At 37.6% G+C, this 13,946-nt stretch overlaps 1 long non-coding RNA gene across 1 annotated transcript; it reads right to left on the reverse strand.

The window, feature by feature from the left end:
- Positions 1-1,542: 1,542 nt before the first annotated feature.
- Positions 1,543-6,668, reverse strand: LOC307195201. Its single transcript, XR_013830753.1, has 3 exons — positions 6,532-6,668; positions 2,855-2,973; positions 1,543-1,883 (listed from the first exon to the last, which is right to left on the reverse strand). It is a non-coding gene; the product is annotated as an uncharacterized lncRNA (long non-coding RNA).
- Between the last annotated feature and the right edge of the window lie 7,278 nt (positions 6,669-13,946).

The raw sequence follows: 13,946 nt of genomic DNA on the forward strand, positions 1-13,946 counted from the left end.
ACACATGCATAATGTCATGTATCCACCATTATAGTATCATACAGGATAGTTTCACTACCCTAAAAAATCCCTGTACTTTGATTATTCAGTTCTTCTTCTATACTCCCAACCCCCTGGCAACCACTCATCTTTTTACTGTCTCTATAGTTTGTCTTTTTCAGAATGGCATACAGTTGTAATCATTATACTTCAGACTGGATTCTTTCGCAGAGCCATATGATTTAAGTTTCCTCCATGTTTTTTCATCATGTGATAACTCATCTTTTTATCATTGAATACTAATGCATTGTATGGATGTGCTGCAGTCTGTTTATACATTCACCTTGCAGGTTTTTACATATACATAAATTTTTAATCAATTGGGAAAATACCTAGAAGTTCAATTGCTGAATTATATGGTAAAATTATGCTTCCTTTTTTTATTTCTAAATTTTTCGCTCTCCACTAGCCAACTAAATATGGCATTGTGCGATGTTTGTCTCCGGTGATTTCTCCTTTATGGCAATTAGGACTTCATTGACTTTAACGACTATGTTAAAGGTTAAGAAACTTTTGAAAAAACTTTAAATTAGAGATATCTGGTAAGATATGATTGACAAAAGTCATGTTTATTCTATTTTTTTCCTATGATAGGGAAGTCTACCAAAATGAATATAAAGAGAAAAGAATATCTACAATGCAACTAGGAAATTGTTACAATTTTAAAAAGTAGTTTCTCTGAAAGTTATTCACTGAACACAATACAGTTTGGACCAAATTAATAAAGTATACCAAGAGATGATATGTATTTATCAAGGTCTTTAACAATTACAGATTTACCTCATTTCAAATAGCAAAGACCTGCAAGACTCAAATAATGATATATTTTTGGAACAAGGAAGAATGATAAGAGAGGTGGACAGGCAAAGGAGAAAACAAAAAAATACCTGAGTGGGCCATTTTCACTATACAGAACAAAACATGTTTAAATGAATATACCTAAAAAGGAACAAAAAAAGTGAAAATGATGAGAAAGAGACGGTAGATATGGGAAAAGCAAAAGGAGATCTAAAATATAGAGAAGAAAACAGAGTAAATGGAGCAGAAAAAAATTTAAAGATGTAAATGAAGTAAAGGAGAGCTGAGTTTGTTAATCAAAAAAAATGCTGTTCCCCCCAAAAATTATTTTGACGTTATTGAATATCAAACATGGGTATTAGGTGGAAAACTAACATTCATATACAAGAAGAATTAAAAATCAGTTTGTATAAGTAAAACTATTTTTAAAAAGAATATCAAGACTGAAATATAACACCGATGTGAATCTACTGGGAAATATATATATATATATATATATATATATTTCATACTAAAATTAAGGTAACCAAGACATTAATCTAAATAAAGAATTCTGCGATGGAGAATCTTTGTTTTAATCATTTCAGAAAAAAAGGTATTGATAGATATTAATAATGTTAGGATAAAAAAAACTAAGAAAATTCAGGTGTTTGGAGGATAGAAGTTGAGAGTATGTGCATACACGTGTTAATATATGCATATTTCAGAATACAGAATAAATCAATACCATCCTAAGTAGGTAAATTTTTTAAAAACCCTCCCCTTCACCCTAGTGGAATGGACTGCAAAGGTGTCAATCACCCAGAAGGCTTCCAGATGTTATCTTTGCTTTGTAAACAACAGTTTTGAACAGTGTCAAGTCTTTGGATGAAACCTCCCCCTGAACAGCTGACAGCTAATCTGAATACTTCTCTATCCCTCACCAAATATTTGCAAGGCCATTCTCCCCCAGTCCTAGAAAAAGTTAGTATTAAGATGATGACAGAGTCTCGTTCCTGGATCAGTGTCCTTTGCAATTTCCCATTGTAGTTTCACTACATGCCTCTCTGAGAAAAGATAAGAATGTAAAGGAACAACATGCTTCATCTTACTGTCCCTCTGATTATAAATTTCCCCAATAATACCTATTTTTGTGCCTATACAAGGTGGCCTTGTGACATTTGCCTTTGCCTACCACTCTGCAAGACTGTACCACTCTACAGGACAAATTCATGCTTCAGTTCTCTTTAAAATATTTATATCCCTTTAAGCACCAAAGTTCTATTTGGCATATAACAATTAATTAGGTCATAAATTCACTAGTTACATTTTAGTGTTCTTAATAAGATTTAAGAGAAACCAAATTCTCATCAGCAATACATCCACGAATCACATTTCAGAATGTTACTTCTGAAGGCAATAATTTCAATACTTTATTGATTCTAATTACATGCAATTTGAAGGGCACAATTTTCTATACTGACAATGAGTTCTGGGGGTGCACCAGATCTAGCCCTCAATATCTCATATATGATGTGGGAAAGTGATCATTAACCTGTCATTGAAAGTCATCTACAACTATGATTCATAAACTGAAGAAAAAGTAGAAATATATAAAGTACAAAAGATAAGCATTCTTTAAATGGTAGTAGAAATATAATACAATAGTTTGCCTAAATTTTAAATTTCTTGCAATAAATAATTATGTGTTAGGTAGTGTACATCTGTGCTACTTTAACTAAGAGAACTTACAACACAGTTCTTCAAGCAAAAATGGAAGCTTATTCTCGCTCATATAACAGCCTCAGGTGGAGGGGCTATCAAAGTAGTTCTCGATGAAGTCATACAAGGATGCAGATTCCATCCTGCTGCTTTGTCATGTCTTCAGTTAGTTTTTATCTACATGATTATAGCAAACTCACACCTTAACTTCTGTGTTTCAATTTAAGCCAAGAGTGGAAAAAGAAGTGAATGGTAAGCGGTTTCCTCTTTAGAGGCTGTGACTGCTTTAGAGGTTGTGACTGCACACATAACTTACCTTCGCATTCCATGAGCCAGAATGAAGTCATGTAGCTACACCTGGCTCCAGGGGAGGCTGGGAAATATAGTCTGTAGCTGGATAGATGCAGCTGAACTTGAACTTGGAGGTTTCTGTTACTGCAGGGAAAAAAAGAACATATACTAGAGACGATTAATCTGTGTGTGTGTGTGTGTGTGTGTGTGTGTGTGTGTGTGTGTGTGTGTGTTGAAGATTGCTACCCTGCCTTCTGTGCAGGGAGAAGCAGTAAAAAGGTCTTTTGTATAGATGTTTTCTGAAAATTTTTAAACAGGCCACTGACAAACAGCCAGAATGCAGGATATGAAATGTTTCACCATGCTTTTCTTGTCTAATTCCAATTATTTTCTTTAAGATCTCTTATTTTAAGCTTCGCTTCCTAGTTCATGTTTCCTGAAGAAAACTCAGCAAAAAGCAGAAAGGGTTTACTCCTCAACCCAAATTGACCTCAAAGCAATGAAACTGCTAGAGTTTGGGTATCCCACCCAAGCATCCCACAACTAACCTTCGCAGCAGTATTCCTGTGTGTAGTAAGCTGCGATGACCCAATGACACTAAAGTTGCATTCATTCATTCACTACTATGCATTCTGAACCCCACCACTTCTTACCCTCCACTGCTACAGTCCTACATCAAGCTATGACTGTCAATCACCAGGGATGCTGCAACTGGTCACCCCACTTCTATCTCTCCTTCTAAGAGGAATTTTCCACGTAGTACCCCAAATGATTATGAATCAGATCACATCGCCATCCTACTGAAGTTCTCCACTGAAATCCCCATCACAATTAAGATAAATCCCAAATTCTTTACCATGACTCTCCATGTTTTAGCCCAAGCCTACCTCTTAAAACCCCATTTTCTACCACTCTGCTGAACAACTAGACCTCCTGTGTTAACTCTTCCATTGCATAAAGGATGAAATAGATCACAATATTTCCTCTTCTTATGATCAAAGAACTCATTTCTGTGCTTTCATAATTGAAGATTGTAGCAACCCCAACCTTAAGCCCTGTCATAGACCTCCCATTTTTAACATTTGGAGTATTCTCTAGCTGAAAAGAAATAGGTCAGGGACATCAGCCTGGGTTTGAACTTTTAACTAACTAGTGACCAGGAGTCATGTCTACGGCCTTTGAGATAATCATGTTACAGATAGTTACTCTGTTTTCTAACTTCTTCCTCATATTTCTCTTCATTACTGGGCTCCATTGGAAGTTAAATATTTTCTTATGGAAGAAGTAAAGCTAGGTGCCAATATGCTGTAGAAGGGAAGCATAGAAAATTGTGGACTAGTATAATGAACTCAATCTCTTATGTCTCCACAGGCAGAGCAAGATCTCAGTATGGAGACTGGAGGAGGTTCCACTGAATGTCCTTTACCGCTAATGTAATACATGTGTATTGCTACAGAATAGTTGGTATTTCATAAATGTCACATTGCTTTATTATTTTTATATATGATTTGAACCCTATTTACCAAGATTACTTTTAAAAATTTCCATGTCAGTAATATTTCTAGGTTGTTTACCACTCTTTTGATTTGGGTTATGCAGGGTCCCAGAAAATGGGGAAGAGCTCTTGTCTTCAACTGGTGGTATCAAGAAAGAGGTCACTCCTCACTTCAGTCTTTGACATAACTTGCCTCCTCGCCAGAACTTTGTACAATCCCAAAGTATAAGGCTTCCAACTACAAAAACCCATATTTTCTCCCAGTGATTTCTTTTTCCAGAGGAGGCAATATATAATGGCTAATAATATAGAACTTGGAATCAGGCTGCCCCAAGATTTGAATCCTGGCACCAGGCAACTTATTGGCTACGTGATCTTAGACATGTCATTTAACCTTTCTTTCTCTCAGTTGCCTCACCTATAAACTGAGGATAATAATAATAGCACCTATCTCAAGGTTTTTATGAAGATCAAATAGGATAAAATCCTTGAAGACCTTCTCAGATTTTGCACAGTGTAAGTCCTCAGTAAATGTTAGTTTGTTATTGTTGTTGTGCTGGACATATTCTGAAACCCAGATCAGAGAACCACCCTATTGTGTCTCCTAGCCCATCCCCAGGGGGAAAGAGGCTCATGAATTTCCCAGGTAGGAGGAAAGGTGGAAAGTGAGCTAATGATGCTATAGTTGGAGAAAAAATGATGAAATTAGATTTGCACTGTTATTCTGCAGCCTTTACCTATTAATAAATGACTTTGCTACATTAATCTCTCCCTCTCCTCCAATACTCCCTTTCATGCCCCCCCAACTTTGTCCTCATTGTCTAAGGTCTTTGACCCCTTCCTCAGGTCAGACACACACTACCCCTACCTAAAGGATAGCAGGTCCTAGTCCCTTCTTATATCTTATAAACTGTAATCTCTGCTGCTTTGAGCCATGTCCAGATGCCACCTTCTCTGTTCCTGGAGACTGCAGTGGGAAGGCATTAGGTTGATTCCCATAGGGTGGGAAACAGAAGGACTGAGGGCTGCAACCCTAGCCTCTCTTTAGCCACTGTGAAGATCTGCAGCTAAATTATCTTTCTACAAATATGACTCAAATTATGAGATTCAAATTATTTCTTGAAAATCAGCCAATCTAGTCTACACATTGTATACGTATTTATTCATTCATTATGTAACATAATGAAAGGCCAACCAAATTGACTAAATTATTTGCATGTTCACCTGGACAAAAGGCACCATGTCCATATAATTATTTTATAATCTGGTTATTTTTTAACAATAGTTACAGTTTTATGCCAACACACCCTGGAAAAGGCAATTTCACAGTACTTTATATATGGGTACATGTTACACAGTTCATAGTCCTCAATTTTCTCTCTAGAAGGATTGGCCTGAGGGGCAAGAATATGACAGTAGAAGGATTACAAAGGGTATATGAAAACAAAAGTGCAGAAATATCCCTATTTTAAACACCAAGTCACCATTTATAAGTTATATGACCTTAATCATGGTTTAATCTTTCTGAGCCTCAGTTTTCCTGGTTCTAAAAATGTGGCTATTTATATTAATTATTTAAAATTAGATCTAAATAAAAGCTATAGGAGCTTACGGGAAGATGGCGGAAGGGTAAGACGCGGTGACCACTTTCCGCCCCACAGATACACCAGACATACATCTACATGTGGAACAACTCCTACAGAACACCTACTGAACGCTGACAGAAGACCTCAGACCTCCCAAAAGGCAAGAAAACCCCACGTACCTGGGTAGGGCGAAAGAAAAAAGAATAAACAGCGACCAAAGGATAGGGACGGCACCTGCACCAGTGGGAGGCAGCCGTGAAGGACGAAAAGTTTCCACTCACTAGGAAGCCCCTTCTCGGGCGGAGACTGCGGGTGGCGGAGGCGGGAAGCTTCGGAGTCACGGAGGAGAGCACAGCCACAGGGGTGCGGAGGGCAAAGCGGAGAGATTTCCACACAGAGGATTGGTGCCGACCGGCACTCACCAGCCCGAGAGGCTTGTCTGCTCACCCTCCGGGGCGGGCGGGGCTCGGAGCTGAGGCTCGGGTTTCGGTCGGAGCGCAGGGAGAGGACTGAGGTTGGCGGCGTGAACACAGCCTGCAAGGGGTAGTGCGCCACAGCTAGCCGGGAGGGAGTCCGGGGAAAAGTCTGGACCTGACGAAGAGGAAAGAGACTTTTTCTTACCTCTTTGTTTCCTGGTGCGCGAGGAGAGGGGATTAAGAGCGCTGCTTAAACGAGCTCCAGAGACGGGCGCGAGCCGCGGCTAAAAGCGCGGACCCCGGAGACGGGCATGACACTAAGGCTGCTGCTGCCGCCACCAAGAAGCCTGTGTACGAGCACAGGTCACTATCCACACCCCCATTCCGGGGAGCCTGTGCAGCCCGCCACTGCCAGGGTCCCGGGATCGAGGTGCAACGTCACGCAGGCCTCGGCCGCCTCAGGCTCGCCCCCGCATAACGTGCCCCTCCCTCCCCTCCGGCTTGAGTGAGCCAGAGCCTCAGAATCAGCGGCTCCTTTAACCCTGTCCTGTCTGAGCGAAGAACAGAAGCCCTCTGGCGACCTACACGTAGAGGCGGGGCCAAATCCAAAGCTGAGCCCTTGGGAGCTATGAGAACAAAGAAGAGAAAGGGAAGTCTCTCCCAGCAGCCTCAGAAGCAGCGGATTAAAGCTCCACAATCAACTTGATGTACCCTGCATCTGTGGAATACGTGAATAGACACGAATCATCCCAAATTGAGGACGTGGACTTTGAGAGCAAGATTTATGATTTTTCCCCTTTTCCTCTTTTTGTGAGTGTGTATGTGTATGCTTCTGGGTGAGATTTTGTCTGTATAGCTTTGCTGTCACCATTTGTCCTAGGGTTCTATCCGTCCATTTTTTTTTCATTTTTTTCCTTAATAATTATTTTTTATTTTAATAACTTTATTATAGTTTATCTTCCTTTATTTTATTTTACTTTATCTTCTTTCTTTCGTTTTTTCCTTCCTTCCTCCCTCTTTCCCTCCCTCCTTCCTTCCTTTCTTTCTTTCTTTCTTTCTACTTCTACTAATTCTTTCTTTCTACTTTTTCTCCCTTTTATTCTGAGCCATGTGGATGAAAGGCTCTTGGTGCTGCAGCCAGGAGTCTCTGCTGTGCCTCTGAGGTGGGAGAGCCAACTTCAGGACACTGGTCCACAAGAGACCTCCCAGCTCCACATAATATCAAATGGTGAAAATCTCCCAGAGATCTCCATCTCAACACCAGCACCCAGCTTCACTCAACGACCAGCAAGCTACAGTGCTGGACATCCTATGCCAAACAACTAGCAAGACAGGAACACAACCCCACCCATTAGCAGAGAGGCTGCCTAAAATCATAATAAGGCCACAGACACCCCAAAACACACCACCAGAGGTGGACCTGCCCACCAGAAAGACAAGATCCAGCCTCATACATCAGAACACAGGCACTAGTCCCCTCCACCAGGAAGCCTACACAACCCACTGAAACAATCTTAGCCACTGGGAACAGACGCCAAAAACAATGGGAACTACGAACCTGCAGCCTGCAAAAAGGAGACCCCAAACACAGTAAGATAAGCAAAATGAGAAGACAGAAAAACACACAGCAGATGAAGGAGCAAGATAAAAACCCACCAGACCTAACAAATGAAGAGGAAATAGGCAGTCTACCTGAAAAAGAATTCAGAATAATGATAGTAAAGATGATCCAAAATCTTGGAAATAGAATAGACAAAATGCAAGGAACATTTAACAAGGACCTAGAAGAACTAAAGATGAAACAAACAGTGATGAACAACACAATAAATGAAATGAAAAATACTCTAGAGGGGATCAATAGCAGAATAACTGAGGCAGAAGAACGGATAAGTGACCTGGAAGATAAAATAGTGGAAATAACTACTGCAGAGCAGAATAAAGAAAAAAGAATGAAAAGAACTGAGGACAGTCTCAGAGACCCCTGGGACAACATTAAATACACCCACATTGGAATTATAGGGGTTCCAGAAGAAGAAGAGAAAAAGAAAGGGACTGAGAAGATATTTGAAGAGATGATAGTTGAAAACTTCCCTAATACGGGAAAGGAAATAGTTAATCAAGTCCAGGAAGCACAGAGAGTCCCATACAAGATAAATCCAAGGAGAAATACACCAAGACACATATTAATCAAACTGTCAAAAATTAAATACAAAGAAAACATACTAAAAGCAGCAAGGGAAAAACAACAAATAACACACAAGGGAATCCCCATAAGGTTAACAGCTGATCTTTCAGCAGAAACTGTGCAAGCCAGAAGGGAGTGGCAGGACATATTTAAAGTGATGAAGGAGAAAAACCTGCAACCAAGATTACCCAGCAAGGATCTCATTCAGATGTGATGGAGAAATTAAAACCTTTACAGACAAGCAAAAGCTGAGAGAGTTCAGCACCACCAAACCATCTTTACAACAATTGCTAAAGGAACTTCTCTAGATAAGAAACACAAAAGGAAAAGACCTACAATAACGAACCAAAAACAATTAAGAAAATGGGAATAGGAACATACATATCGATAATTACCTTAAATGTAAATGGATTAAATGCTCCCACCAAAATACACAGATTAGCTGAATGGATACAAAAAAAAGACCCATATGTTTGCTGTCTACAAGAGACCCACTTCAGACCTAGAGACACATACAGACTGAAAGTAAGGGGATGGAAAAAGATATTCCATGCAAATGGCAACCAAAAGAAAGCTGCAGTAGCAATTTTCATATCAGACAAAATCGACTTTAAAATAAAGAACATTAGAAGAGACAAAGAAGGACACTACACAATGATCAAGGGATTGATCCAAGAAGAAGATATAACAATTGTAAATATTTATGCATCCAACATAGGAGCACCTCAATACATAAGGCAAATACTAACAGCCATAAAAGGGGAAATCGACTGTAACACATTCATAGTAGGGGACTTTAACACCCCACTTTCACCAATGGACAGATCATCCAAAATGAAAATAAATAAGGAAACACAATCTTTAAAAGATACATTAAACAAGATGGACCAAATTGATATTTATTGGACATTTCATCCAAAAACAACAGAATACACATTTTTCTCAAGTGCTCATGGAACATTCTCCAGGATAGATCATATCTTGGGTCACAAATCAAGCCTTGGTAAATTTAAGAAAATTGTAATTGTATCAGGTATCTTTTCCGACCACAACGCTATGAGACAAGATATCAATTACAGGAAAAGATCTGTAAAAAATACAAACACATGGAGGCTAAACAATACACTACTTAATAACGAAGTGATCACTGAAGAACTCAAAGTGGAAATAAAAAACTACCTAGAAACAAATGACAATGGAGACACAACGACCCAAAATCTATGGGATGCAGCAAAAGCACTTCTAAGAGGGAAGTTTATTGCAATACAATCCTACCTTAAGAAACAGGAAACATCTCGAATAAACAACCTAACCTTGCACCTAAAGCAATTAGAGAAAGAAGAACAAAAAACCCCAAAGTTAGCAGAAAGAAAGAAATCATAAAAATCAGATCAGAAATAAATGAAAAAGAAATGAAGGAAATGATAGCAAAGATCAATAAAACTAAAAGCTGGTTCTTTGAGAAGATAAACAAAATTGATAAACCATTAGCCAGACTCATCAAGAAAAAAAGGGAGAAGACTCAAATCAATAGAATTAGAAATGAAAAAGGAGAAATAACAACTGACACTGCAGAAATACAAAAGATCATGAGAGTTTACTACAAGCAACTCTATGCCAATAAGATGGACAACCTGGAAGAAATGGACAAATTCTTAGAAATGTACAACCTGCCAAGACTGAATCAGGAAGAAATAGAAAATATGAACAGACCAATCACAAGCACTGAAATTGAAACTGTGATTAAAAATCTTCCAAAAAACAAAAGCCAAGGAGCAGATGGCTTCACAGGCGAATTCTATCAAACATTTAGAGAAGAGCTCACACCTATCCTTCTCAAACTCTTCCAAAATATAGCAGAGGGAGGAACACTCCCAAACTCATTCTACGAGGCCACCATCACCTTGATGCCAAAACCAGACAAGGATGTCACAAAGAAAGAAAACTACAGGCCAATATCACTGATTCTTTTGTTATAAAGCAGAAACTAACACACCGTGGTAAAGCAATTATACTCCAATAAAGATGTAAAAAAAATAAATAAATAAGAAGCTTTGGTATAAACTCCAAAAGAAAAAAAAAAAACCTATACCCAGCAGTAAGTTAGACTTCAGAATATCCATTTTAATCTTGGTAATCTAGATCAGAAAACACTGGTTAAATTCTACAGTCAAAATTAGGTATATTATTACTTTCCTCCCAACCAAACAAAGCAGTTGGAATAGTATTAGTACTTTCCACACAGGACAAGAGAAGCAGGCAGCCCTCAGAAGAGGCTGTATCCTACACATGCTGAGTTCTTCTAGTTTCACTACTTATATATATATGGTTTTTCTTTCCATAAAGAAATGTGAGTGAAAGGGCAGGATGGAAGTGAGACCAGCGACTTTCCCTCCAATATTGTTTTCTCCTGGAAAGAGTAGCTACTCAGCTGTAAAGAAAATTGTCAAGTGAAAGACAAGAACTACTCTCCAATGTCAAGTTCATTGGATACTTCTAAAGACTAAAGGAGATAGCAGTAAATGTTTAGCAGAGCACTGGTAATACAAAGGAAGCTCAGTATATTATGAGTTTTGTCACTGTGTTGTTGTTACAAGAAAGTCTAAGTCTGAAATGAAGTTGGCCAAGAATTTATTTTAATATACAATGGGCCTGTTGCTTCCCTAATGTAGTAAATCCAACTTTGTTGATCTACCCAAACCATGTTGTAGTCTCTCCACCCTATCCCCATCACTAGCTTCATGTAGCTTTAACTTTAATTTTAGTCAATTTCTGACCTTCTAGAGGAGAACATAATTCACTCTTCCAGTGCCCTACTTTCTCGAATCCTATAGATTTTAGCTACTTAAAAGTTCTACTAAATACAGTTTTAAGCTAAACTTAGTCTTCATTTAATATAGGAGACATAAAACAAATATTCATTATTTGGGAAGGGCCTTGCAGATAATTTAATTTAATTCTACTGTATATTCTTCAGTTTGTATACCCTTTTCTTTTACAGTGATAATATATTTCTGACTCTAGAAATATATATTCATTAAAAACATCTTTCTCTGTGAATATCTCATTTTACCTTGTCAGAACCACAAACCACATTTTTGAAATTAGTTAACAAGAGGTCACCATCACCTCCACCAGTCAACCCAACACTCACTCCCACAAATATCATACTTATAAATGACAATGTTTTTCTATAGTGTTACAGTCATTCATGTAGAGAAAGTAGGTTACTCATAGGAAAAATTATTTAAAATTTTAAGCACGGGTTTCATAGCTGGAAAATAATCTTTAAACTGTAAACTTCTCAATTTTTAGCAAAGAATTATTGAAATACCTTTATCAAGTTCATATCCATTTATTGTTCCATGCTACAAATATTTCTAGAGTACTTCCTCTGCTACTTATTAGAGATAGAGCATTAAAAATGTGCCTAAAAATTTGTTTTTCCTCTGGAGTCCTCACAATCTCATAAGGGAGATAACAACTTATTTACACTACGAGGAAGGCAGTGATTAGTAGTAAGATAGAGTTGTGAAAAAAGTAATATGGGAACACAGAGCAAAGAGCTATTAGTTCTACCTTTGGGGACTGGGTAATATTTACAAAGATGCCATCTGAATTGGTCATTTCAATTGTTGCTCTTCAGTGTCTACTTCTGATGTCAGCATTTTTTAAAACTTTGCCCTACTTACCTTTTCTGTGTTTTCATATTGACACCTACGGCTATGTGTTCACTTTGAGGATTTCACAAGAAAAATGGTCTCAGGACTCCCAATTGTGCCTCTTGGAAACCTGAGATTTTATGAAGTTGTTTCAAGAATTCTACAACTGTTTGACTCAAGTAGATATTAAATCTGTTATATATTAAGAAACTCTACTAAGAAGTAACCTATCCAAATTTATTATATACTGTAAGCACATTAAGTTTTCAGGCAGGTTATATTACATTTTTTTCAAATATTGAAATAGGGGCTCTTTTGCTATCTCTGTGTATATATCTGAAAATACATGCCTATTGCCATTGGTTAGAAAAGTTGCACTACTGCCCGTTTTTTAATTAATGACTGCTTTTAAGAGAGAATAAGTGCACTGTTAGAATACATACACCCCATTCTTTCTAAAATAACAGACAAAACTCAGACAATGCTCTTACGATGGTGTAAAAGATGCACAAAAAATAAATAAATGAAATTATAACAATATGGTATAGTAGATAATTTTAATGCTTATGGTCTAATTTTAATATTACAGCTAAATATACATAAAATATAAGTAGAGATGTTTGCTAGCTATTGGTTAGAAACTAGAAATCATTTTCTGAGTAGAAACAGATAATTTATGAATAAATTTGACTACGATAATTATATTGATAAGGATCAGCATGACAAAACAATTTGAAATATACTAGACTCAACTGATTTTTCAAGTAACTTCTAACACATTCACTGTAGTGGTTGGTATTTATTAGAGCCATTCAAAAATCAAAAATAAGCAATGAAAGCACAGTCAAAAATTGTGAAAATCAACTTTTTAAAAACTTTAGAAATTAACCAAAGGCTTGCACCAATCTGGGGAGCAGTTGTTAAAGAACAAAAAGGGTTGAATCTCCATAAGAAGAATTTTGCCCCATTTCAACTTCTCCTATTCCAAATTCCCTCTCTCCAGCTTTGCAGAAGCCTTGAAACCAACAGCTTTGTAACCTTACTAGCTGTGAAAATCAGCAGCCTAGCAGCCACTAGAGGAGGTAAATTGGGTAGGAACTCCACCAAGAATCCCATGCCAAGAGAATTTTTGGTGATTTGATCTGTCTGGCAGCTACCTCAAAAAGTTTCAATCACAGAGATTTTCTTTATTTGGCCTGACTCAGTGCTCACACTAACATGGTGGGAAGTATCTTCACCCCAGGGTATTTGTCAAAAACGAATCACATCACATCACATTTGCCTGAAGCAGTGATACAATTTCAAGCAAGAAGCTGGACAAAAATTTAAAACTGATATCTGGGAATTGAGATGTTCATAGTGATGTTTTAATAGCTTCAATATATTCCTGGGGATCAAAAAGGATCTAAATATGTAGAGAACAAACTTACAGCTACCAAGGGAGGAATTGGGAGATTGGGATTGACATATATACACTATTATGTATAAAATAGATAACTAATGAGAACCTATTGTATAGCAGAGGGAACTCTATTCAATGATCTGTGGTGACCTAAATGGGAAGGAAAACTAAAAAAGAGGGGATATATGTATACATATAACTGATTCACTTTGCAGCAGAAACTAACACAATATTCTAAAGCAACTACACTCCAATAGAAAAGAAAGAAAGAAAGAAAGAAAGGAAGGAAGGAAGGAAGGATTTAAATAAACATAAATTAATATATATTACATAGTCTCTCATAAAGCATAATGCTAAAAAAACAGACAAAA

Source organism: Stenella coeruleoalba (genome assembly GCF_951394435.1).
Source record: "Stenella coeruleoalba genome assembly, chromosome: 12".
Taxonomy (NCBI): Eukaryota; Metazoa; Chordata; class Mammalia; order Artiodactyla; family Delphinidae; genus Stenella; species Stenella coeruleoalba.